The sequence below is a fragment of the Macaca thibetana genome, chromosome 5 (assembly GCF_024542745.1).
Source record: "Macaca thibetana thibetana isolate TM-01 chromosome 5, ASM2454274v1, whole genome shotgun sequence".
Classification (NCBI taxonomy): Eukaryota; Metazoa; Chordata; class Mammalia; order Primates; family Cercopithecidae; genus Macaca; species Macaca thibetana.
Genome location: NC_065582.1, coordinates 109,495,090 through 109,520,766, shown reverse-complemented (window position 1 = coordinate 109,520,766; position 25,677 = coordinate 109,495,090). Strand labels below are relative to the sequence as shown.

The 25,677-nt window shown below is 42.1% G+C and overlaps 1 protein-coding gene and 1 pseudogene across 1 annotated transcript in view; both read left to right on the top strand.

The window, feature by feature from the left end:
• The window catches only part of SPINK2 (serine peptidase inhibitor Kazal type 2), a 467,655-nt gene that overhangs the window by 124,958 nt on the left and 317,020 nt on the right, over window positions 1-25,677 (top strand). The window lies entirely within an intron of this gene.
• Window positions 20,152-20,260, top strand: LOC126955921 (uncharacterized; annotated as a pseudogene).

Here is a 25,677-nt window from a genome sequence, read left to right as displayed (position 1 = left end):
TAGCTCAAAAGATAATCTTAGACTGGAGATTAAAATGTGGTTGTCGTCAAGACAAGGCAGTGAAGAGGGCGGCGGTGGGTTTGCAGGGTGCGCAGAGTGAGTCTTAGAAGAACAAACAATCCTAGGACCAGGGACATTTAAAGGATTGGCAAAGGAAGAAAATTCCTGAAAAACAGAAAGGAACAGCCAGAGAGATAGAAGTCTCAGAACCAGAACCTAGCCAAGGTGGGACAGAGTTTGAAGGGAGAGAGCACCAGTTCTAGAAAGATCAAATAAGAAAAGGGTGAGCTTCAAGAAGTGAGGAGCCAGGCGTGGAAGAGGCCATCGGGAGCACCGTGCAGTGTCCTCCATAGTCGAGAAGAGGCAATGCCCCCGGCGCAGGCAGTTGCGGGTCCCAAGGTCACGCGTAGGACGTGGACCTGGAAGGACGGCCCGCCGCCTTCCCGCTCCGGCTCCAGCGCAGCGCGTGACGACGGTGCCCTCTGCCGGTGACAGTGGGCATCACACTGCAGGCGAAGCCCCTCTGCTGGGGGAACCCGAGTATGAGCCGCGGGCAGGCGCGGGAGTCTCTAAAAATAAAGCTCACTCCACGAAAGGAGTCGGGAGAGGACACCACGGGTATGAGGACATTTATCCTCCTCTGCACTTCTCCTTGGTCAAGGGAACTGGACCAATTTTATCCAAAGCAACGGTTATGCCTGGAGCCTTAAAAACTCCTGAGTCCCAGTCGGCCCCATGCTGTGGATTCAGACTTGAAGTGACCCGCCAGGTGCGGACCATCCGGAGATGGTACGGCATAGTAGGCATCAAGGCGGTGCCGGTACCTAAGCCTCACCGCTGAGCCCAGGAAAGCGGGAGACGGGAAAATGAGACGCAAGCTAGGAGAGGACGCATCGGCTGCACAATGCTGCCATCTACCGGACGCGTCCGGGAATGCTCTGCCTGCCGCGCGCTCGCCGGGCTAGCCCCAGCCCTGGAATGCAGGGGCGCCGCGAGCAACTCAACAGCCCAAGGCGCTGTCATTAGCGGTGGGTTTTCAGGCACAGCCACACTGGGAATCACCGACTCACGCGGCAGCTCAGGAAAATAAGCAGTTGTTTTGTGTTTTGAGGTTCTGGAAATTGGTCATGAATTTTTTCATCTGAAAACAATAAAGCAGCTTCTAGAAAGAGAAACACTACCATGGGCAAATGAAAGAATGTCTCCAATAAGTGTGAAAATAAAAAGCAGACCAGTCTTTGGGGTCTGGAATGGTGTGGGTGGCAGGCTTTGGGTAAAGGTCACTTTGGGTCTTAAATCTGTTGGCTCCTCTGGATTGTTTCCTCACCTGTAACATCACAGTAAAGTGGGCCTCACGGAATGCTTTGAGGATCAGATATGATGATCCTTGAAAAGAGCCTGGAAAAAAGATAAAAGTATATGTCATCACTGGATGTGATCAAATGCAAACTCTTGTTCCAAATTAGGGTTAACTAAGCAAGATCTCCCACATCTAGGAGTTTTTGGTGTTGAGAGGAGTATTAGTGTATGTCAATTCTATTTTCCCAGTTAGTGTTTTCAATAAAACCTGACTTTTTTTTAAGGCTTATCCCATACCACCCCCAACGATGTTGTGAAGAAGAATTAAATCAGTTTCATTAAAAGCTCACCTCTGTGCTTGGAGAACAGCTACTAGAAAATGATTAGGGTATTTGTGTTTTGGAGTTGTATTTGTTGATAAGTTGAAATAAAATGTCAATGTTATTTTTAGAAGCTAAATAAAATATATGCTAGACATTGTTGCAGTGAATACAATTCTTCCAATATTGCTGTTAGCAAAACAATTTTAGACAAATTAACAGTTTATTTGAGCAAAGGACCATTCATGAATTGGGCAGCACTCAGAACCAGAAGTTCAGAGAGCCCTGCCCAGTAGTGTGGGCAGAGAGATTTTAAAGGCTGAACAGGCAAGCAAAGCAGAGAAATCACCTGATTGGCTACAGGTAGGCATCTGCCTTATTTGGACATGGTGTGATGAGTTGGCTGCTGAGATTAGCTGAATCCTATTAATAGTTGCTTGTGATTGGCTGAAACGCAGCTGTTTGTTACACTAGGTATTTCATTTCTGGGTGAGGCAAAGACAATGTTCTAAAATTGCTTGCAATGAAGGTTGCACATCTCTGTGAATATATTAAAACCACTGAAATGTACACTTTAAATGAAAAAAATTACATGGTATACAAATTATATCTCAATAAAGCTGTTATTTTTAATACACTATAATTTTGAATATAGCCAATATCTGAAACTTCCAGGTCTAATTCACTATTAACTTACAGTGTGACCTCAGGCAAATCTCAACAATGTTGCTGAAACTAGTTCTCTGAAGATACATTGACTTAAACAATGTGGTTGTTCCCTTTGAGAAGGGAACTGCACAGTGCACTGTTCCTTTTTTACATATATAATTGAGATGGGGGTCTCACTATGCTGCCCAGGCTGGTCTCAAACTCCTGGGCTCCACTGTTTCCTTTTGAGAAGCCCAACAAATAAATCTAAAGGAGTCTAATGTAGGTTGTTCTTTGTAGCTGATGCCATTTTTCAAAGATGGCCTTAATAATATCTTTCATCCTACATGCTCTTCTGCAACATGGCCTTGCTGCTAGAATCTAGTTGCTCTCAGCTTGAATCTATGCTAACCTTAGTAACTCACCTGTCACAAGAGAAGCAGAATGTGTGACACTGTGTGACTTCCAAGGCAAGATCAAAGAAACCTTGCAACCTCTGCCTTGCTCCTTTAGAATGCTCACTTTCAGACACCCCCTTTCAAGATTCCCCTTCTCACAGCTCAGTTGCATTGTGGTAAGATTCCCAAGCCATGTGGTGAGGCCGGGTACAGGTGCTTTGTTCAATGGTGCCAGCTGATCCCAGACTTTGAGTCATCCCAGCTAGATTATGTGAAGAAGCCTCTAGATGATTCCAGGCCCCAACCATTCAAGCCTTCCTATTGAGGACCCAGACATGGTGGAGCACAGACAGTCACCCCCGCATGCACTGCCCAAATTTCTCACCCATAGGATTCAAGTACATAATAATATGTTACACTCATAAGTTTGGAACTGTATGTTATGCAGTCATAAATAACCGAAACATTGTTCTAATTAAGTGGTCAAATTCTGTTCCTCTGACAATCTGACCAGCCTAGGGCCAAGGAATGAGGAAAAATATCGGTAGAGACCACTAACTGGGCATCTATTATATGCCAGAGTGGTGCTAGGTGCCTTCTGTGCTTTATCTCTAATTCTCCCAGAAACCCACCAGGTATGTGGTATGAGCCCCACTGGCTAAACAAGGAAGCTGTAGTGAGGTAACTTTGAATGACTTATCCACGGTTACATAGACAGTGGATGGACAGCTGGACTTGCACGCTAATCTCATTATACTCTCACCACATCCAAACCATGTGCTTTCCCTTACAATGTAACCCCCATCTCCAACCCCCAGACTCCCCAACAGTAATGCAAGACTAGAACTGCAAGAATAGTATTGAAGTATGTGAAGAGTTATGACGTTTTTAGTTTTACTGTCAAAACTACAGGAAATGTGTAGAATACCGAGGGATAAAGGTGTTAAAGGTGTTTGTTTTCATCAATTCACCTTATAAAAATAAATTTAAATAATAAGAAGGAAATGAAGGAAACTTTCAAAATAGAGCAGATTTCATTTTCCTGACCTCCCTTACCTGAAGTCAAGACTGAGAAAGGCATAAGGAGAGACTTTTCCATCCTAAGTCAGACTTAGGGTAGAGATCTGGCTGGGCCATTTATTGTCCTGAGGACCCAAGAAGATGGCCAAATTGTGGGAGATGACTGAGTGGACCAGGACTCTTTGAGGAAAGGTCAGAACCTAGGGTAATCCGGAAGGTGTTAGGCTAGATCAACCCCCAGACATTTCTACACCCTCACCACACACCACAACCACACCTCCAAGCAGTAGTTATATAATTAAACTATTCAGTATATAAATTGTTTACTTAATGTCTATGTTAGTCAGAGTTCTCAAAAGAAACAACTTATAGGAGATAGATGACAGATACATATGTACATAGATGAGAGGCAGAGAGAGGGGGAGAGATTTATTGTAAGGAGCTGGCTTACACAGCTGTATTAGTCCATTCTCACACCACTATAAGGAAATACCGGAGACTGGGTAATTTATAAAGGAAAGAGGTTTAATTGACTCACAATTCCACATGGCTGGGAGGCCTTAGGAAACTTACAATCATGATGGAAGGGGAAGCAAGGACCTTCTTCGCAGGGCAGCAGGAGAGAGAAGTTCCAGCAGGTGAAATGCCAGACACTTGTAGAACCATCAGATCTCATGAGAATTCACTCACTATCACAAGAACAGCATGGGGCAACTGCCCCCCTGTCTAATCACATCCCTCCCTTGACATGTAGGGATTATGATTTCAGATGAGATTTGGGTGGGGACACAGAGCCAAATCATATCAATAACTATAGAGGCTGAGAAATCTCAAGATTTGCAGTTGCCATGTTGAGACCTAGGAGAGCTGCTGGAGCGATTCCAGTCTGAACCCAGTCCAAGGGTAGAAGACTGATGTTGCAACTCAAGCAGTCAGGCCAATGAAGTTCCCTCTTAGTCAGTGTTTTTGTTGTCTTCAGGTCTTCAACCAATTGGACAAGCACCACACACATTTAGGGAGGGGAATCTGCTTTGCTCAGTCTATCAATTCAAATTTTAATCTCAACCAAAATCACCCTCACAGACACACCCAGAAAAATGTTTGACCAAATGCCTGGGCACCCTGTAGCCAGTCAAGTGGACACACAAAATTAACCATCACAATGTCTACTGCCCCTGCCAGATTATAAGCTCCCCAATGCCTGTGACTATTTCTTGTTCCCAGACATAGTCCCAGAACCTGGCATAATCATCCATCATAAAGAAGCTGTTACATAAATATTTGTTGAATGAATGAGGCATCACCCCTAGAAGGCTTCTTCATTGACACTAAACTGCCAAGTCCCCTATGAGCACCCAATTATGACCATGCTCACCTGAGTGTGAAATAGCAGTCATTCTGTGAACTGCCTCTTAATTTCAAGGTCTAAAGCAGATGACCTACCCAGTCGCTACCAGCAACAGTGATGTAGAGTGAAGAAGTAGAAGCTAAAAATAGAGTAAAGACATTTAGGGATGCAGATGAATCTAGAGTAATCCAATAGAAATGTAATGCAAACCACATGGGTATTTTATATTTTCTAGTAGGCACAATTGTTAAAAGTAAGAAGGTAGGTAAAATAAATTTTTTCATATTTTTCATTTTTATAAATATAAGTTATAGTTTTTAAATAGAAGCATTTCACCCAACATATCAAAAATATTATTTCAACATATAGTCAATACAAAATTATTAATGAGGTATCTACCTCCTTTTTTCTTTTCTTTTTTTTTTTTTTTTTTTAATGTAGAGACAGGGTCCTGCTATGTTTCCCAGCCTGGTCTTAAATGTCTGGGCTCAAGCAATCCTCCCGCCTTGGCTTCCTAAAGTGTTGCGATTACAGGTGTGAGCCACCGCACCCAGCCCTACCTTCTTTTTTGAAGCCTTTGAAGTTCACACACACGTCTCAGTTTAGACTGGCCACATTTCAAGGGCTCAGTAGCCAAGTGTGGCTAGTGGCCAATACAGTCTGGCGGGCAGCAGCATAATGCCTGACTACTTGCAAGCAAGGGCTAGTGGCATCCTCTGAAGCCCTGGTTACTTAGTGAGACTGACAAGAGTTTCCATGGGATTAAATGTCTTTGTCCCCTTGTCTTCTCTGATTTGAGAAAAAACAGAACCATGATAACCATGTACTAGAACCCCGTGGAGCCAGAAGAGGCCAGAACTCAGGACCTACCCTGCTCCTTACAATTAGCGAGACCTGGGGAAGTCACTCAATCTCTCCAAGTGCCATTGTCCTCGCAAATGAAACAGCATTGTTGAGAGAATGGAATAAGACAGTAAAACCCTGTGCAACTTTAGGATTTTAGGCTGAACTCCTCAGACATGGAACTAAATTGGGGTCTTGCTATTGGCCTCTTCTGCACAATGACCGAGTCTTGAAGTGGGATATGGAAGACAGTTTCCACTTCCCTAGGACTTCCTGGGCCCCCTGAAGGAAGTTAGTCCACAGTCCACAGGAGGCCACTAGATGGTGGATTTCATGGTTGCCACTCAAAGAGGGAGCTGGTGGTGTTTCCCAGTCCCTTGACGCAGGCTTCTAGGCCAGATATAAGAGATTTCACGTACAGCAAACAAACTGCCAGTACAGTGAATCAGTGGTGCCCTCTATGATGTGGTCAAATGATGCACATGCCCTCGCTCTCTGCCGTTTTGAAATTATCCCAGGAGTTGAGAGAGCTGTGGATGGGGACGCCTACCTGGCGTCTGCGTGGAATGATGCCAGGATCCGTCATATGAGGAAGACATTTCCAAACTCATGTGAGGCCCTTACAGCTGCTTCGGATCCTCTGTCCACCGCCTGCTCACCTTCAAATTTTCTTTAAGAGCAGCTTCTAAATGATATTGGCATTTAGAAATCTGCTATGCTCTCCTATTCTGTAGATTGTACATTGGTTTCCATCAACCTCTTTCCAAATGTTATCAAATTCATGTCTCCATTCATGACCCATCAGCCTCTTTATCTCTCAGAAAGGCAACAGAGGAAAAAGAAACAAGCCCAAATGGCTTTTTTGGCTGCCCATAGCGTTCTTGGAAATCTGTTAGTGATGCAGCCAATGCCTCCTCTCCTATTGTTGGTCCCAGCTGGCAGGCATGGGCTGACAGTGCATTCACCAGCATCTGCGTTGTTTTATTCTGCAGAATAAAGCCTGGTTCTTTTCTTCCCTCTACCAAAGTAAAAGAGGAGTCATGGGTAACTTGTACATTATCTGCATGAGACAAAAATGTGTCAGATGCTTCCTGCTGCAGTGGGACTGGCAGAGAGAGTAGCAAAGGCACGCACCACTTCTAGGGCCCCTGCAGAGGAACCACAAGCTCCCTGGACTGTGGAGAGGATGGATGGATGGAAGAAGCAGGTGCAAGAGAAGAGGACAGATGGAGAACAGAAAGAAGGTGGAGAAATGTTAAAAAAAAAAAAAAAAAAAAAAAAAGAGGATACTTCTGGCGGCTGGGAGGAGACATGTCTGTTGGATGCCTATGTGGTAAGCATGAAAATGAGCCACCCAGACCATCCTTCAGGAAGCACTTGCTGCGCAACTGCAGGAGGTGGCCAGAGCAGACAGCCTCTGACAGCAGCTCAGGGGCTGCCTCTGCAGCAGGAGCTGCCTCACCCAAGAACACCTCCTTCCCAGGGCAGCCAGGTCTGGTGACGGAGTGAGGCAGGGCCCTAGAGGCTGGCCATCTCAGCCCCTTGTGGGACAATGCAGACGGACAATACTCACTGCAGGGCTCCTCGGGTTGGCCAAGGCACTCCAGGGCCCACATTGCAGCTCAACCTGTCCCTCTGCCCAGTTCTTGCTTCCTCCCCTTTCTAAGCACAAGAGCTGATCCCTAATAAATGTCTTGCACCCCAAACTCCATCTCAGCATCAGCTTCCAAAAACCCACACTGCGATGGCCTAGATTTTATTGTGCCAGATACTTTACGTGTTACCCTCTTAATCTGTACTAATATATTTTTTATATATATATGCATATATATGTGTGCATATGTGTGTGTGTACATATATATAAATTAGTCCCCTTTTGCACCTAAGGAAACCAAAGCTCTAAAAGGGTTAATAACTGGCCCTTGGGTCACACGGTGGCAGAACAGAGGTTGAACTGAGCTGATGCAGCACCAGCGTGTGATACGTCCTTTCTACCACATCCTACCACCCGCTTGCACATCAGAAGACCATCCAAAAAACTGCTGATGAACCTGGAGGCCACCAGAAAATCAGGGTAGGAGTGAGCCCCATTAAGAGAACAGCAAAGATGGGAGGACACTGCAGTCACCTTTTGATCAGATTTCAGGGTTTCTTGGACGGTCCTTTGCACCAAAAATACTCCCCTCACCTGGCCGATCGCTGACTACAATTCCTTGCCTTCCAAAATTGAGGAGAAAAGCTAACACATAAATCCTGAGAAGTGTCTCACGTGCACTTGCTGTACTCCTGTGGGTGGGTCACAAGCCCCGGGCATCCCTGTCTGTGCTTCTGTCACCCTCTGCCTCACCTTCCTGCTCTCAGCCTGCTCTAGATCCCTCCTATCACCAAGGGAAGAAATCTGATGAACTAACTCCTTCAGAGTGACAATGTGTGTTTACATTTTGCAAGATAATTCAGGGAGCAGCCAGGCTCCAGGTTGGGAGGGCATCTTGAGGCAGGAGCATTATGACACTAGCTGTCACTTCATAAATTTGAGTTTGCAAGCCCAGCATGCCCGAAGCCATTTATTTCTTCCTAGTTATGTTGCCTGTAATTGGGATAAAGTAGATAATAATCCCTTACTAATTTTCTAGTGGTAAAAATAACTATCCTTTACACAGGTATGGATAACACAGATATTTTCTAAAAGCCAAAATAGAGTTATTCATTAAGCAACATCACTAAATACTAAACTCTAAAACATAATACACAATTAAGGTACTTTTTTTAATAAAAATCTGTTGAAATTTAATTTTACTAGTCTCTTAAATAAGTCCGTTTAATCTAAGCATAGGTTCCCCTGGGCTGGATGAGCATGGCCCGGACTCCCTCACCCTGTGACACCGGGACGATGCTCTAGCATGCATCCACATTTCACCAGCCCTGATGTTGGCAAGTCTGTGAATCCTCCATCCAGTGAAGGGATCCAGAATATGCTGCTTCAAAACATGCCACTTTGGCATAAGGATTATTTTGAGCTGGAGGCAATTGAGATTCAACAGATGCAGGAAGAGTTCTCTACCCTCCTCTTGTTTGCCTAAAAGCAGGGTATAAATTTCCCTTTGTGAAGGTGTCCCAGCCTTCACCCCAATACCAGGGAGCAAAAGCACTCATCACCAGAGACAGAGGTGACACCAAGAGAAGTTTGCAAAAACAGACCCCGCTAAAATAAGCTTTTATCTTCCATTAGTTCTTCCATGTATTTTCCAGTCACTTCCCTACCATGTGTCATCCCTTGAAGCTTAAACCCCCTTTCGTTTGTTAAAATAGGATATTAGCCCTGGAGCCTAACTAACCACTTTTTTGAGTTTCACTTCTTTTCTGTGAACTCCCATGCACATAAAATATGAATAAAACTGTATGCTTTTCTTTTCCTCCTGTTAATCTGTCTTTTGTTAGTTTCATTTGTAGGCCCCCAGGTACTAAATATAAGAAAGTAGAAGAAATGCTTTTCCTCTCCCACAACAACTACAGGCATCTTTTTTTCCCCAAACCAGACAGCCTCTTTATTACTGCTGACAGCCTCCCTCTGTCATGTGGCTCAGGGACATCCTCCCTAATAATGCGGGCTCTCTTTGTTCTCACCTTCAAAGAAAAACACTTTCAGAATGATCCAGCTACTGAGAGCGAAACTCCATAATCTCCTTGTGCCTTGCTTCTCCAGAAGCAGGAAACTTGAGACATGTGGGGTAAGCACCACCTTGGAAGTCAAGAAGTTTGGGTTCTTTCCTGACTGTACTCTATAACCTTGACATTAACTAGACCAGGGCTCAGTTCCCTTACAGAAGGAAGGAAAGGGAAAGAGAGACAGGAGGGGAGGAAAATGGGGGAGAGAGGAGGAGGCAAGGGAAGGGGTGGGCAGGGAGAGGAAAGAGAAGAGGGGAGAAGGGAGGGCAGGGAAGCAGCCAGGAGAGGTGATTCTAGCCCCAGCACCTCTGCTTTCTCTCAGAATCACTGTGAGCCAGCCCCTCACCTCTTCGAGTTTCCATTTTCCCATCTATAGAGTGAGAGGAGTGGAAGGTGCCTAGATCAGTGCTTCTCAAGGTGTAGTTCCTCCACCAGTAGCATCGGCCACAGCCACTGTTACCCAAACGCCAAGGGTCAGTCTAGGTCCTGCTGTTCACCACACAGAATGCCAATCACTGAGACAATGACTATTACCAAAGAAGAAGGCTTTCACCTGGCTCAGAGCCAAGGAGAACAGGAGACAAAGTCTCAAATCTGGCTCCCTGGCCAACTAAAATTGGGGGGTTTCTGTACTGGCAGAAGGAATGTAGCTACGGGCAGGGATGAATTAGGGCAGGATAAGCAAGCAATCATGACAAATGAAGGGTCTGGCTGTCATTACCTGGTTGCAGTGATCTGGTGAGTTTTAATCTCTTGTTTAGTCTCTTCCCTGAGGGTCCATTTCCTGAGAAAGGAACTAAGATGAGGCAAAGTAAATTTCAAGTTTTAAGACCCCAGAGGGTCAACTTCTACGTTTGTTAAACACACACACACACACACACACACACACACACACACACACACCCTGTAAATATCAGTTCTATGGGAAAATGTGGCCAGTTTCACCGCCACAATATTGGCATAAGGATGACTGGGGAATTTATCAGAAATGTAAATATTTGACCCTTTCCCAGACCAACTAAAGAAGAATCTCTAGGATGCACCCCAAAAATCTGTGTTTTAAGAAAATTTCCAGGTGATTCTCACTCAAATTTGAGAACCATAGGCCTAAACAATCTCACAGGTCTCTTCCAGATTAAAAAACCTCAAACTCTTTTTGCCCTAAAAACCTCAAACTCCTTTTGCCCCGAACCTTAAGAGTTTTGCCCCAACTTTAAGTCTTCTTCCTCTCCCTCCTCCTCCTTCTCTCTCTCTCAAAAAAAAAAAAAAAAAAAAAAAAAAAAATCCTGCTGCAAACTTCTTCTCTCCTCTCAATAGATTGCTAACTTCAAGGGATTTAAAGTGAAATTTGCATTCAGTCATTTCCATAGCAACCTTAACAAAACCATTAAGATGCTTTTGTTCTTTAATACATCTGTTCCTTCTTTTAAAGGGACTGTGTTTCTTTTTCAGCTATAAATCCAATCTTATCTAAGGATAACCCTTAAACACACTTCAGCAGTACATAATTATTGTCCCAATTAGCAGTGTAAGGAACGTCATTAAGTCATATCACCAAATTGGTCCTCAGTGACAGCTTTCCCAAAGATCAACTCTCAAGATAAAACTGAATCTACACTCCTAAGTCACAGAAAAGAATCTGTCTTACGGTACTCCATCCACCTTTATTGACTTCACACTCTACACACTGACCCTGCTTCCAGAATAGTAACAACTTTTATTGGTGAGCCGTCCTGCCCCACTCTCAGCCCATGTAGTTCTGGTGCAGCTGACTCTACACCGAGCTCCAGGCTGAGTCAACGAAAGCCTTCATGGCCCTGGACACTCTAAGTGGTTCGGAGATGGATACATGACCAATCAAAGCCAATGAGACACTGACTGGAGCTTCTGGGAAATAAACCTGTATTCACTGAGCTAAAACCTGAAATGATGAAGCCTAGAGTTCCACAGCTGTTTTATTTTTGCTTTTGTTTTGGTTTGGGTTTTGGAGGTTTTGGGGGTTTTTGTTTTTTGTTTGTTTGTTTATTTTTTGAGACAAGGTTCACTCTGTCTCCTGGGCTGGAATGCAGCGGCATAATCACGGCTCACTGCAGCCTTGAACTCCCAGGCTCAAGTGATCCTCTTGCCTCAACCTCCTGAGAAGCTGGGACTACAGGTAAACACCACCATGCCTGGCTAAATTTTTTTAAATTTTTTATAAAGACGGGGTCTCGCTATGTTGCCCAGGCTAGTCTCAAACTCCTGGGCACAGGCAATCTTCCTGCTTCAACCTCCCAAAGTTCTGGGATTAGAGGCATGAGCCACAGTACCCAGCCAGAGAGGTTTTAAGACTATGAGGGAAACTTGTCTGAGATGAAGCCACCAAAGAGGAAGAAGAGCTGAGAGGCCAGGAGAGAGAACCTAGAGCCAGGTGACATCATTTCTGAGCCTGTATCTAATCAAGCCTGAAACCAGCTACACTCTGAACCTTTCAGTACAAGGTCCATTAAATTTCCTTTCTCCACGGTTGACTTTCTTATCACTAACACCAAAAACATTTTAAAGTAGAAATTCATACAGCATTTAATAGGCAACTTATCAGTGTCTATAAAAAGAGTTTCTTGTGCATAATTCTTACCCTAACAATTTTACTTCCAGAAATATATTCTTAAGAAATGCTCTCACAATTATCAAAATATATATATATATATATATATATACAACCAAGAAATTCATTAAAGCATTTTAACAAACGATCCTTTGGGAAAGGATTGGAAACAACTAGTGTCACTCAATAGAAAAACTGATTCACAAATTATTTTGCATTATGCCATGAAACATTGTGAAACGAATCAGGTAGATCAATAAAACTGAGATGAAAAAGTCAGATTTTTGTTGATAAGTAAAAATAACCAGTTTCAAGCTCTGTTTTAAATACTATTTTTGAAGTGAGAGGAATGAATGCATGTGTTGAAAAGGTCTAAAAAGATCAAATGGTTTACAGTGGTAATTTCTGCGCAGTGGGATGAGGGACCGTTCACTTTTAAATCATTTTTATATGGTTAATTTTTTTACCTCAAACATAAATTACTTTGGTGTAAGAATGACACAATGGACTGTAGGAACTCAGGGAAAGGGTAGGAGGGGGTGAGGGATAAAAGACCACACATTGGGTACAGTGTACATTGCTTGGGTGATGGGTGCATCAGAATCTCAGAAATCACCACTAAAGAACTTATTCATGTAGCCAGACACCACCTGTGCCCCCAAAATCTATTGAAATTTTTAAAAATTAAATATAAATTACTTTGGTAATTAACAACAAAAAAAATGGACAAAAGAAAAAACAGTAAAAAGCAATATATTTGAGTAGTGTTTTGGATGAGCAAGCATGTAATCAACGCATACTGTATGCTAGACTGTATGCCAGGCACTGGGAATTGCAGATGAGCCTCAATGTAAAGACAACACTGGGCAGCCTATCCACACACACCCTAGGATCACTGTGCCCCGCCTCCTATTGTGAAGACTTGGCCATAATAAACCACAAGACGAATTCATCTCTTAAGAGTGAACCCAGCCGGGCGCGGTGACTCATGCCTGTAATCCAAGCACTTTGGGAGGCCAAGGTGGGCAGATCACCTGAGGTCAGGACTTCAAGACTATCCTGGCCAACATGGTAAAACCCTGTCTCTACTAAAAATACAAAAATAAACCGGGTGTGGTGGCATGCGCCTGTAATCCAAGCTACTCAGGAGGCTGAGGCAGGAGAATCGCTTGAACCCTGGAGGCAGAGGTTGCAGTGAGCCGAGATTGCGCCATGGCGCTCCAGCCTGGGCGACAGAGTAAGACTCCATCTAGATATATATATATATATAGTGAACCCATGGATTTTAGCACAATGTGGGGTAAAGCTAGTGCCACCAAGTTACCATTCAGTGCTGTGAGGAAAAATTCTTAGATGCATTTTATATAACAAACTAGTCTTGCATGGGCTCCTGAAAAATCCAGAGCTGCATGGTTATGAAAGTGTTGGGAAAGCCAATTGCTTGGCACAGACTTGAAGCCCAACAGCACCATAAAGAGTATTCGTTTCACTCTGTGAAACAGGAAAATGGGCTTTCACTCTGTAAAGCAGGAAAATGGGCTTTTCATTGGAAGGGCATCTCAAACCAAAATCCGTGGGGCCTCGTGTGCTGGGCTGATGTAACCCCCGGAAGTTGACCTGAGATGGCCAACTTACATCCCCAAACCCATTTGCAGAGGAGGAGTGGGCACTGTGTTCCTTCCAGCCATGGGAAGGTTCCAGTATCCCTGTTCTATCACCACTCCTGGACAACCCAGTTTCCATGAAGTCACGAAATTCTCACCACTCTCTAATTTATCCAATCATGTGTTTAATTATGTTCTTGTTACTGCACTGTGAACTCCACAAGAGTAGGACCATGTCTCTCCTGATCTCCTCATCTATAGCACAGGTCTTGACGCTTCATAGAGGCTCAATGAACATTGCTGGATTAATAAACCCATTCTTTGGACAAAACAAAACTTTTTTACAAAAAAATGTAAACCAATGTAAAAAATGTAAACAATGTTTTCATTTCCCTTCTCAGCTGCACTACAAGACTGAGAATTACAGGTTAAGGAAGAAGCAAAAGAGACAGTGCATTTGCAATCTTCTGCACACTTTAAAGAACTGTACAAATGTTGGTGAATATCATTACCATGATCTGAAAAGTGCGTGGGAAACTAGTTAACTTCTAAGTAATGGCTTCATCATATTCCCAACTTAATAGATGATTTTGAAAATAAAAATCAGCCAGCAGTTGGCACTTCAATAAGTGGATTAAGGCATATTTGTGTTTATATTATTTAGCAACCTCCCTCATTTTATGAAAGTATAATGCTAATGAAGAGTAAAACACAACCCCAATCGTATAGGGTCAAAGCCTTTCAGAGCTGGAAGGGAACATAAGTCAAGTATTCTGTATTTATCTTCTTACAGATGCAAAAACTGATGCCCAAAGAGGTAAAGCGACTTGGCTAGCTTCGCACAACTAATTCTTCAAAGAACCAGGACAAGATCCTTTGTCTTCTGGCAGACTTTCCTCCTCTACATCATGCTAGGTCTGAATTTCTGATTGTGTTGGTCATTGTCAGACAATGACTGGTGTCTGGCTTTTCAATGTAAAGTCAATAGCCCCAGTGCAAAAGTTAAATCAACATTGCACTCAGTGTCAATGATAACAAATTATGCTGCTTCAACCTAACAAAACTGGCCTTTACCTGCAGATGGCTTTTTCTTTCCTTCTTCTCCCCCTCTTTCCCTTCCCTTCAAAACCCACACTTGTCCTGGATACCCAATGCAAATGCCAGTCCAGAAAACTTCAGCAGCTAAATGCCAGTCAGAGCAAAGCCCTATTCTCAGCCACAGTAATAAAGCAGTTGAAAATGCTGTGCGTTCAAGTCACAAAAGATATGATTTCTGCCTGAGATTGTCCGATAACAGAAATGAATAATGGTTCTTTGCCTGAAAATACATATTGATTGTTGGCTGTGAATTTCACCGTGGATAATGCTGAAGTCACCATCCTTCAAAGGTGTGTGAATTGAAGTTGCTGTTACCTAATCCTTGCAGAATGATTTGTAGCAAGAGACAAGACAAGGTAGGAGAAATGTCTACGTGTAGGTCAGGCTGGACCTTCTCCAACCAATTTTCCATCTCGGATTATTTGATCTTCACTTCTAAGGTCCCAATTTATTACATGCAAAGGACAGATTGATTGCCTGCATTTGACTAAGATGAAGGCAGCTTCATACTCTTGAATCTTTTGCAGAACTTAATTCTTCAAAATCACCCCATATTCGCAGGCCCAGACACTATTGACCAACTTAAATATCTGCTGGCCTGACCTACCCCAGGCTGTATGTACTTTCCGTTTGCCTGTGAATGGGAACCAAATGGAAACCAGCACATACTCCTGGCTGTCATTAATTCTCCTCAAGCCAAACCAAACTTCATTCTAGTTCCTCAAATGCAGCAATAGTTCTTTGATATTTTTCACTTTCTGGTGCTTAAAAGCATTAAGGATTACTAGCTAATTTGGCTATTAGAATACTTTTAAATCCTGCAGAATGTGGTTGGTTGGTCATAGATAATTAACAGAGGAAGAGAACAGTGTCCGAGTGTCAGCTTCATGTTACTCTAAACTCTGAGCAACTAGGACATCAGGGTCTGGTAAGCTCAGAAATTCTAAGTGTGTGAAGCTTCTTACAGGGTAGAATTCAAAGGGCTCCTAAAGTTTCCTTAATCCAGAACCCTCTTCCAGCAATCTATTATGATACCTAAAATTTTACCATTAAAGATTTGTTTCAGGCCAGGCACAGTGGATTGTGCCTATAAGCCCAGCACTTGGGGAGGCTGAGGCAGGAGGAACACTTGAAGCCAGGAGTTTGAGACCAGGGCCAACATAGCAAGAACCTGTCTCTATAAAAATAAAAATAAAAGAATTAGCTGGACATGGTGATGCATGCCTGTAGTTCCAGCCACTCAGGAGGATAAGGCAGGAGGATCGTTAGAGCCAGGGAGTTTGAGATCATAGTGAGGTATGTTTGCGCCACTGTACTCCAGCCTAGCTGACAAAGTGAGACCCTGGCTCCAAAAAAAAAAAAAAATGTTGTTTCATTCGAGTTCAATCAAAGTGAGGTCTCTGAATGGCCCTTGTAAGAATCCCAGAAGCTCTGAGAGGGCTAGCTATTATCTCCACCTTAGCAGAGGTAACTTCTAAGTTGACAGGCACTCAGCACAAGCATTTATGAGAATATGAAACATCCAGATTGGAGAGAGACATGAAGAGTAGGAAATGAGTCACAGAAAATAAGTGAAGAAGGCACTCAGGTACCACTTCCCAATTTAGTCCAGACTCTGCTCAAGGAAAACACCCATCCAATTTATAAGAGAAATCAGTACCAGTGAAATGTCCAGAGAATAGAAGTGATAAAATTCCACATGACATTCTTGGAACCTTTTTTTCTAGAGACAGAGTCTCACTCTGTTGCCCAGGCTGGAGTGCAGTGGCTGAATCATAGCTCACTGCAGCCTTGAACTCCTGGGCTCAAGTTATCCTCCCATATAGCTGGGACTACACGAGTGCACCACCAGACCGGCTAATTTTTTTATTTCTTATAGAGACAAGAGTCTCACTATGTTGCCCAGGCTGGTTTCAAACTCCTGAGCTCAAGCAATCCTCCCACCTCGGCCTCCTAGAGTGCTGGGATTACAGGTGGGAGCCTCCATGCCCAGCCTCCTGGAACTTCAGTAAATCCTAAAGTAGGTTTTTATGCCTTTTCATTCCTGTAACTCACATCATTGGTTGCCACCAGGTGCCTAATCAGGGAAATTGGGACAAGTGGGTAGATACACTTAAGGCAAAGAGAAGTTAAAGAGGAGAAACGTACCGTTCAACATAATTGAGTGTCATTAAAAGATTTTTAAATGCTTTCTATAGTCAGCCAGACAAATCAGTCGACTTCACCTTCTTTTTTTAAAGTATAAAAAATTGCCGCTAGAGTGGGGAAAAAATCTCCTTGGATGCATTAGTGCTTTATCATTGTCGTCAGCTCTTGCTTTGTCTAACTAATGACTTAATCATCTCTCTCCCTCTGATCCAATCATCTTTCTTCTACCCCAGAGTTGGAGGAGAGTCGATTTCCTCATACTCAGCCGGTATTTAGACCCTGGGCATAATCCTGGCCTCTTTATCATCTCTTTTCAGGAAGGCTACTAACTGAAATTCTTCTACTCTAAATGAAATCTATAATGGCCCAGAGCCCATATTCACTAACTCTCCTTCCTGGCTTGTTTTACGTAACTATTATAAAGGTAATACTGAACTGCTGGCATCCCACCTATTTAGTATGTGTCTGTTTTACTGCTTCCCATTTCTACTACTAATAGAAACAGTTTGTCTCTTGTGTTTTATGGCACCAAAACCTTGAAATGATCTAATGTAACTGTCATCATTTGATCCACTGGCTTTGATTTAAAAAAAAAAAAAAAAAAAAAAAAAAACCTGCTGGGGATAAATTCTCCAAATGCTCTTCTCTCTATCTTTGAAGGTACCTCATTACCCATTGCCCCTTCTTCAATCCTATCTCAGGGAAAATACTATACCCCTTTCTCTCTGAGACATAGTATTTCCACTTCCACTCTTCCTTGGTCTTGTCCGTTTTGCCTCCTGCTGTATCTTGAAATACGAACTTTCTAACCCTAAACCGCCACCCTATAAATGCTTCCTGTCCTCTGCATTCTCACTCACAGCCTCTAAATATGCATCTGAGTCACCTAATTAAAACATTTCAACCCTCCCTCCATGTAAAAAGTGCAGACACTAATTCAATAACTACTTTGTATCCTTTAAACAATATATCCAGAGTGACAGGCACATAGCAGATGCTCACAATGTGGTCGTTCCTTTTCCCTAACTGTGGTGGATTTGCTTCTCAGCCTTCCAGCCATAGCTGAGGGAGTGCAGCACTGTGAAAGGGGAACAGGCAGATCTTTAGAGTCATGCAGACCAAGGTGTCCTCCCCAGCTCCCCCACCTGCCGTCATGTCTGTAAAATGGTGTGGGTTGTTGATATCTCAGTCGGATTCTGTATAGTGAATTAATGTGGGGTTTTCCTCTCTCCCACCTTCAAGGGCAGGGACCATGATCTCAATTATCTTTGTATCCATCTTCAGTTCCAAGAGACATGCCTGACAAAAAGGAGCTATTCAGCACATGTTCGTGGAACCAACATGCAACAGAGATAACAGAAGATGATATTAAAGGTAATATCAGACACCATGGGGATAAGAAGGGGACGAGGGAAACTAGGTTTTCAGAAGTGCCAAGAAATTCCTGGAAGTCAAGAGCAACTGTCCAGAAATGGACAAAAGAGAAAGGGTAAAGAAGGAGGTACAGTGATCACCAAAACAAAAAGAGTAAGAAACTAAGGACTGCAAGACCAAGGGACTCTGATATTTGATGGCTTCTCTAGGCCTTTTTTAACAGAGATACTTCCATTAAAAATTGAAGTGATTCTACAACATTTATATGAGCATTTTTAGTCATTAGATGCTTTTTATGTCCATTCTCTCTTATCAAAAAGCTGCAAGAATTTTCAACTTATTTCTGTTGGGTGCAGGGAGAAGAGGAGGAATAAATGGGAGGAAGGATTAATTACCTGAAAGAACATCTAGGAAACATATGCAGGCATGGGATTCCAGAAATGATAAGAATCTCACCTGAGGTCCAAACAAAAGAAAAGGCACACACATATATCTTGGCCTGGCACAGTGACTCATGCTTGTAATCCCAGCACTTTTGGAAGGGAGGCAGATGGATCACTTGAGCCCACAATTTCGAGCCCAGCCTGGGCAACATGGTGAAACCCCATCTCTACAAAAAATACAAAAATTAGCCAGGTCCAGTGGCACATGCTTGTAGTCCCAGCTACTCAGGAAGCTGAGGTGGGAGAATCACCTGAGTCCGGAGGTGGAGCTTGCAGTCAGCCGAGATTGCACCACTGCACTCCAGCCTGGGTAACAGAGCAAGACCCTATCTCAAAAAAATAAATAAACATATACATACATACTATCTTTACCATGTTTTAAACCCTAATACATTCTAAAGATGGAATTACGAATTTTTAATGTTTTCTTTTTTGTAACCCAAAAAAAACTGCATATTTCATGATTAGTCACAATACAGTTTTGCATTCAAAAGAATCCAAAAATCCAAAATAAAACATTAAAAAGCAACATACATTTTTATGGAATTCTTTTGAAGAGAGTGGGAAGAGTTATTAAATGGCATGACACTTGTGAAAACATCTTTAAATTCATATATATATATATATATTTCTTCTCAGTTTCACAGAACACAGCTAGGCAGATACATACAAAATTTTGTCCTTCTTTCCCTCCCTCCACCCCCAGCTCTCTGCTTTGGTTGTCTGTTCTGTTCTTCCAATTGCACTGGCTCTTTTGACTAAAAATTATTTCAGTCTTTCTGACCTTACAGTTCTGCAACCTCACATTTTCTCAATTAACACAGCAGGCCGGGCGCGGTGGCTCAAGCCTGTAATCCCAGCACTTTGGGAGGCCGAGATGGGCGGATCACGAGGTCAGGAGATCGAGACCATCCTGGCTAACACGGTGAAACCCCCTCTCTACTAAGAAATACAAAAAATAGCCGGGCGAGGTGGCAGCGCCTGTAGTCCCAGCTACTTGGGAGGCTGAGGCCGGAGAATGGCGTGAACCCGGGAGGCGGAGCTTGCAGTGAGCTGAGATCCGGCCACTGCACTCCAGCCTGGGCTACAGAGCGAGACTCCGTCTCAAAAAAAAAAAAAAAAAAAAAAAATTAACACAGCAAAACACTAGATCCTGTCTTCCTTCGAAAGCGAAGGGAATGGGAAAAGGTGTGATTACTTATACATTCATACTTAATCAGACTGTACGTTACAGACTCTATCATATCTGTACTTTCTAAATCTTTTTAATGAATATGTATAACATTATAATTAAAAATGCATATTTCCTTTATTTTTTTCAATAAAACACAGAAGGTCTTTAAAATGTACCTTAAAAGACTGTACTTCCAAGGATCATTTCTGTAGTGAATTATTAGAGAACATTCTCTGAAAGGGTAGAGCATCGAAGAAGGACAAAAACAATACGATCATGTCAATCGATGCAGAAAAAGCATTTGATAACATCTAAAATCTCTTCATGATAAAAACTCTCAACAAACTAGGCATGGAAAGAACATACCTCAACATAATAAAGTCCAAAAATGACAAATCCACCACTACCATCATGCTGAATGGAGAAAAGCTGGAAGCCTTTCTTCTAGGAACTGCAACAAGACAAGGATGCCCACTGTATTAGTCTGTTCTCACGAAGACTAATATGGGGCTATATTAAATTACCCAGACTTGGGTAATTTACAAAGAAAAAGAGGTTTAATAGACTCACACTTCCTCATAGCTGGGGAGGCCTCACCACCATGATGGAGGTGAAGGAGGAGCAAAGGTGTATCTTACATGGCAGCAGGCAAGAGAGTGTGTGCAGGGGAACTGTCCTTTATAAAACCATCAGATCTCACGAAACTTACTCACTATCACAAGAACAGCATGGGAAAACTCACCCCCATGGTTCAATTACCTCCCACCAGATCCCGCCCACAACACACGTGAGGATTATGGGAGCTACAGTTCAAGATGAGATTTAGGTGGGGACACAGCCAAACCATATCACCCACTTTCACCACTCCTATTCACCACAGTACTGGAAGTCCTAGCCAGTGCAGTCCATCAAGAGAAATAAATTAAGGGCATTCAAATTTGAAAAGAGGAACTCAAATTATCCCTTTTGCAGATGACATGATCAGATATCTAGAAAAACCTAGAGACTCCAACAAAAAACTCTAAGATTTGATAAATAAACTTAGTAAAGTTTCAGGATACAATATCAATATATAAAAGTTAGTAGCCTTTCTATACACCAATAATGATCTTGCTGAGAAGGAAATCAAAAATCTCATTTACATAGCTACCAAAAGAATACCTAGGAATAAATTTAACCAAGGAGGTGAAAGAACTTTACAAAGAAAACCACAAAACACCGGTGAGATAAATTGAAGAGGATACAAATAGAAAGACACCTGGTGCTCATGAATTTTAAAAGTTAATATTGTTAAAATAAGCATGCTCCCCAAAGCAATCTACAGATTCAATGCAATCTCTGTGAAAATACCAAAGTCATTTTTCACAGAAATAGAAAACATAATCCTAAAATTTATGTGGAACCGAAAGAAATTTATATGGAGCCCAAATAACCAAAGCAATCCTGAGCAAAAAGAACATAGTTAGAGGCATTACACTACCTGACTTCAAAATATATCACAAGGATATAGAAACCAAAACAGCAAGATATTGGTATAAAAACAGACACACAGAACAATGGACCAAAATAGGGAACCTAGATATAAATCCATGTATTTACAACCAACTGATTCTTAACAAAGGCACCAAGAACATACGTTGGGAGAAGGACAGTATCTTCAATAAATGGTTCTGGGAAAATTGAATATCCACATGCAGAAAAATGAAACTAGACCTCTATCTCTCATCTTATCCAAAAATCATCTCAAGGCCAGGCACAGTGGCTCACACCTATAATCCCAGCACCTTGGGAGCCTGAGGCAGGAGGATTGCTTGAACCCAGGAGCTTGGGTCTAGCCTGGCAGCATAGCAAGACCCTGTCTCTACCAAAATTTAAAATTAAAAAAAATTTAAAATCAACTCAAGAGAGATTAAAAACTTAAATGTAAGACTCAAAACTACGAAACTACTTGAAGAAAACCAGAGGAAACACTTCAGGACTTTGGTCAAGGCAAAGATTTTATGGCTAAAACATCAAAAGCACAGCAACAGAAACAAAATAGACAAATGGGGCTATATTAAATTAAAAAACTTCTGTGCAGCAAAAGAAACAATCAACAGAGTAAAGGGACAACCTGTTGAACGGGAGAAAATATTTGCAAACTATTCATCTGACAGGGGATTAATATCCAGGATACACAAGGAGCTCAAGAAACTCAACAGTAAAATAATAATAATAATCCCATTAAAAAGTGGGCAAAGAACATGAATACACATTTTGCAAAAGAAGATATACAACTGGCCAATAGGTATACAAAAAATGCTCAACATCACTAATAATCAGAGAAATGCAAATTGAAATCACAATGAGATGCCATCTCACATCAGTCAGAATGGCTGTTACTAAAAAGACATAGAATAACAGATGCTGGTGAGGCTGTAGAGAAAAGGGAACATTTGTAGATCGTTGGTGGGAATGTAAATTAGTCCCACCACTATGGAAAATAATATGAAGATTTCTCAAAAAACTGAAAATAGAACTACCATATGATCTAGCAATCCCACTATTGGGTATTTATCCAAAGGAAAAGAAATCATCTTATCAAGTGTATACCTGTGCCTGTATGTTTATTTCAGCACTGTTCTCAATAGCAAAGATATGGAATCAATCTAAGAGGATGAATGGATAAAGAAAATGTGGTATAGGCTGCTCTGCCTATGGGGTAGCCATTCTTTTATTAATTTACTTTCTTAATAAACTTGCTTTCATTTTACTCTGTGAACTCACCCAGAATTCTTTCTTGCATGATGTCCAAGAACCCTCTCTTGCAGTCTGGATTGGGACCCCTTTCCCATAACATCTTCCTGGAAAACCATGAAGGGACTATAGTGAGAAGACCCCCAACTCAAAGGAAATGGACTGCAGCAAGAATTGGCTGACTTTGGGTAAGAGGGCGGGTACATTTCACCAGGGTAAATATTGGGATTGGGTTAGAGACCCAATTTAGGAGGGTTAGAATCCCTCCTAAGACAAAGAGGGCTAAAGGTCCCTTTTAATAAAAAGCAAGGACACTTGACCAAACTCGGTTTCAAGTCCCAGCTTAGGAAGGTTAGAGTCCTTCCTAATATTTAGGGGGTTAAAGGCCCCGCTCAGTAAAATCTCTCAGTTAAAAATAGATTTGACATTATGGGATGTTAACCACTATTATCTTTGGATTAATCTGCCTTACACTCTTTGCTGATGGCTATGGGTGACAGAATTAGGATCACAGGACATGAAGAGCTTTTCTCTCCCCTAAGGAAGAAACTTGAGAGCTTATGGGACTGCTGGAAAAGATACCTTTGTGACTGACAAGCAGCTGCCTGAACTTTTGATTCACTGTCATTGCAATGGGCAACAGTGGGTCTTTCTCTGGCCTCCCTGAGCTCCTCACCTTCCTCACTGCACTGCAGGCAATGCTTTTCTCTGTCTTTCTCTCCTTTCCTTTTCCTATCTTGTCTGTTACTCAAGGAGACCATCTGCTCTTCCATCTTGCCCAGAGGCTACATTTTGAAACTCCTGGTTAGAGGTCATTCCACCCCACTTTGAATGGATTAAAGATAGCAGGGCCCAACCAGGGGCAAGTTTGAGCCTCACCAGTTCAATATTGGGCACTAAACAGGGTGGCTAGTGTCTGTGTTTTGTCAAATGTATTTTGCTCTGGCCAGAATGGAAAATGTGAATTTGGTTAACCCATGCAACACCTCGGATGGCATCTTGTAAACTTGATAGGCTTTTGCCTATGGTTCTATGAAACAGAAAAAGATGGCTTTCCTTTGTGTTGTGGCTTGGCACCCAGGGTTATAATGTGGCAAAAAGGGTCACTACAGGTGCTGAGGAAAAGGGAACCCAGAAATCTAGCATGCCAGCAAAAGAGTAAGAATTTCTTACCAGTCAGGCTTCTGGCCTCTCTCTCGGTGCAAACTGGTTGGGTGAATGGTAAATAAATCACTGTTCATCTCCTCTGCAAGGTTTTGAATAATGGGAAAAAATAATCTGTGAGGCTAGTGTTAGGCTGTAACAAATCCGATGGACTTTACGCAATGAATTTGTCTTTCTGTATCATTGTGTCATAAGGAGGGGTACCTTAGGATAGAACACAGGCCTAGGACCCCATAAGTCCCCTGTCCAAGCCAGCCCAGCAAACTAGTCAGTTACCAACTTTTGCTTCCCTGAAACAAACAAACAAAAACTAGATGATATTTCCCTCTCATCTTGTTTTATGTCCTTGGGAACTTGTCCTTGTAACCACATGGCAGTATTTGCTCTTGGTCTCTGCCAAAATTCAGAGACAGGAATTTTGGAACTCATGTCATAGCTCTAAAAATTCTCTTGAGCAGTTAAAAGCCTTTGCAGGCTCAAAATTGGCTGCCTCTAGGTCCCTTTGGGAAGGGCAGTTGAAACGGCCCAGTGCTGTAGCTTAGGAGCTAAGGCTTTGTCTTTTCACAATGGCATCCCAGGTTCCATTTTCAGACTAGGGAATGAGTACTTTCTGGTTGATATTTGTGTGACCTTTGCCATTTGCTGATTCTCTTGCCCTCCATGTACAACTTCTGACTTCCCATCTTGGGTTTTCCTTTCTCTGAGCACCTGGGAGGTTACCTTTGGTAAAGTTCAAAAACCAGAAATACTTGCTGTTTATTCTGGATAGACTTTGGTAATAAGACATTTGGTTAAAAGTCAGCTAAATTAAAAGCAATATCCATGCTATACATATATTTTAAAGGCCATTATGGTTTTTTCTCTTACTGGATCTTATTTTTCTGTATAAAAAAAAATTTTCTCTTCTCAGCTGACTTAATTGTTTTTCTCTATTTTGTCTTCTTGCCACTGTTGATGCACAAGTGAGAGAAATTATCCTAAGATAATTTCTAACAGCCTGGAACTCCTTGGGAAAAACAGAAGAGGCACCACAGACCCTGCCAGGGGGAAAAAAACACCATTTTCCTCATGAAACCCCAGGAATTGAAAGTGGATAGATCTCTCTCAAAATCTAAGGCTCTGTTCTGCTTTGCATTGCATTATCTGATGTTTTCAGCTTTGGAGCGTATCAGAAATTACTTCATATTATGAGAGAGCTTTGGTGTGTAATAAGTAGGTAGGAAATATACTTTTGAGGATGGCTGATATTAATAGCAGTTATGGGGGGATACTCAGCTCTTTGCACTTTTTGATCAGAGATACATGCTCTTGGCTACCTGGAAGGTATGGAAACATCACCCCTTTCTCTCTTGAACAAAATTTTCATGTAATATTAAAAGTAATAATAAATTTGTTTGCCTTTTAAATAAACTATAGGAAAAAGAAAGGAAAGAAAAGAGACAGATGTTTGGAAATCTAAGTCTTTTCTCTAATAATAAGTAAAAGTTATTGCCTTTTTTAAATTGTTGAGTTATCATTTTGGCTAAATGAATGACTTATGGTGACCTGAAATTCTATTTTATAGTGCCAAGTCTTCTAAACCTTTGATATTTGACAAACTTTCCAAAATCATATTGTAAATTATGTCTTTTTCTGACCAAATAAATAATATCCAAAATTATGGGAAACTCCTATAATTCTGACTTAGTGTACATTATTTACAATTATAATCGTTATGTAAAGTTGTTGTATGCCAAAGAAGTTACCAAAATTTCTAGTCAATTGTGGCTTTAATAGTGGCTGCCCTAAGACTTTGTCATCTACAGAC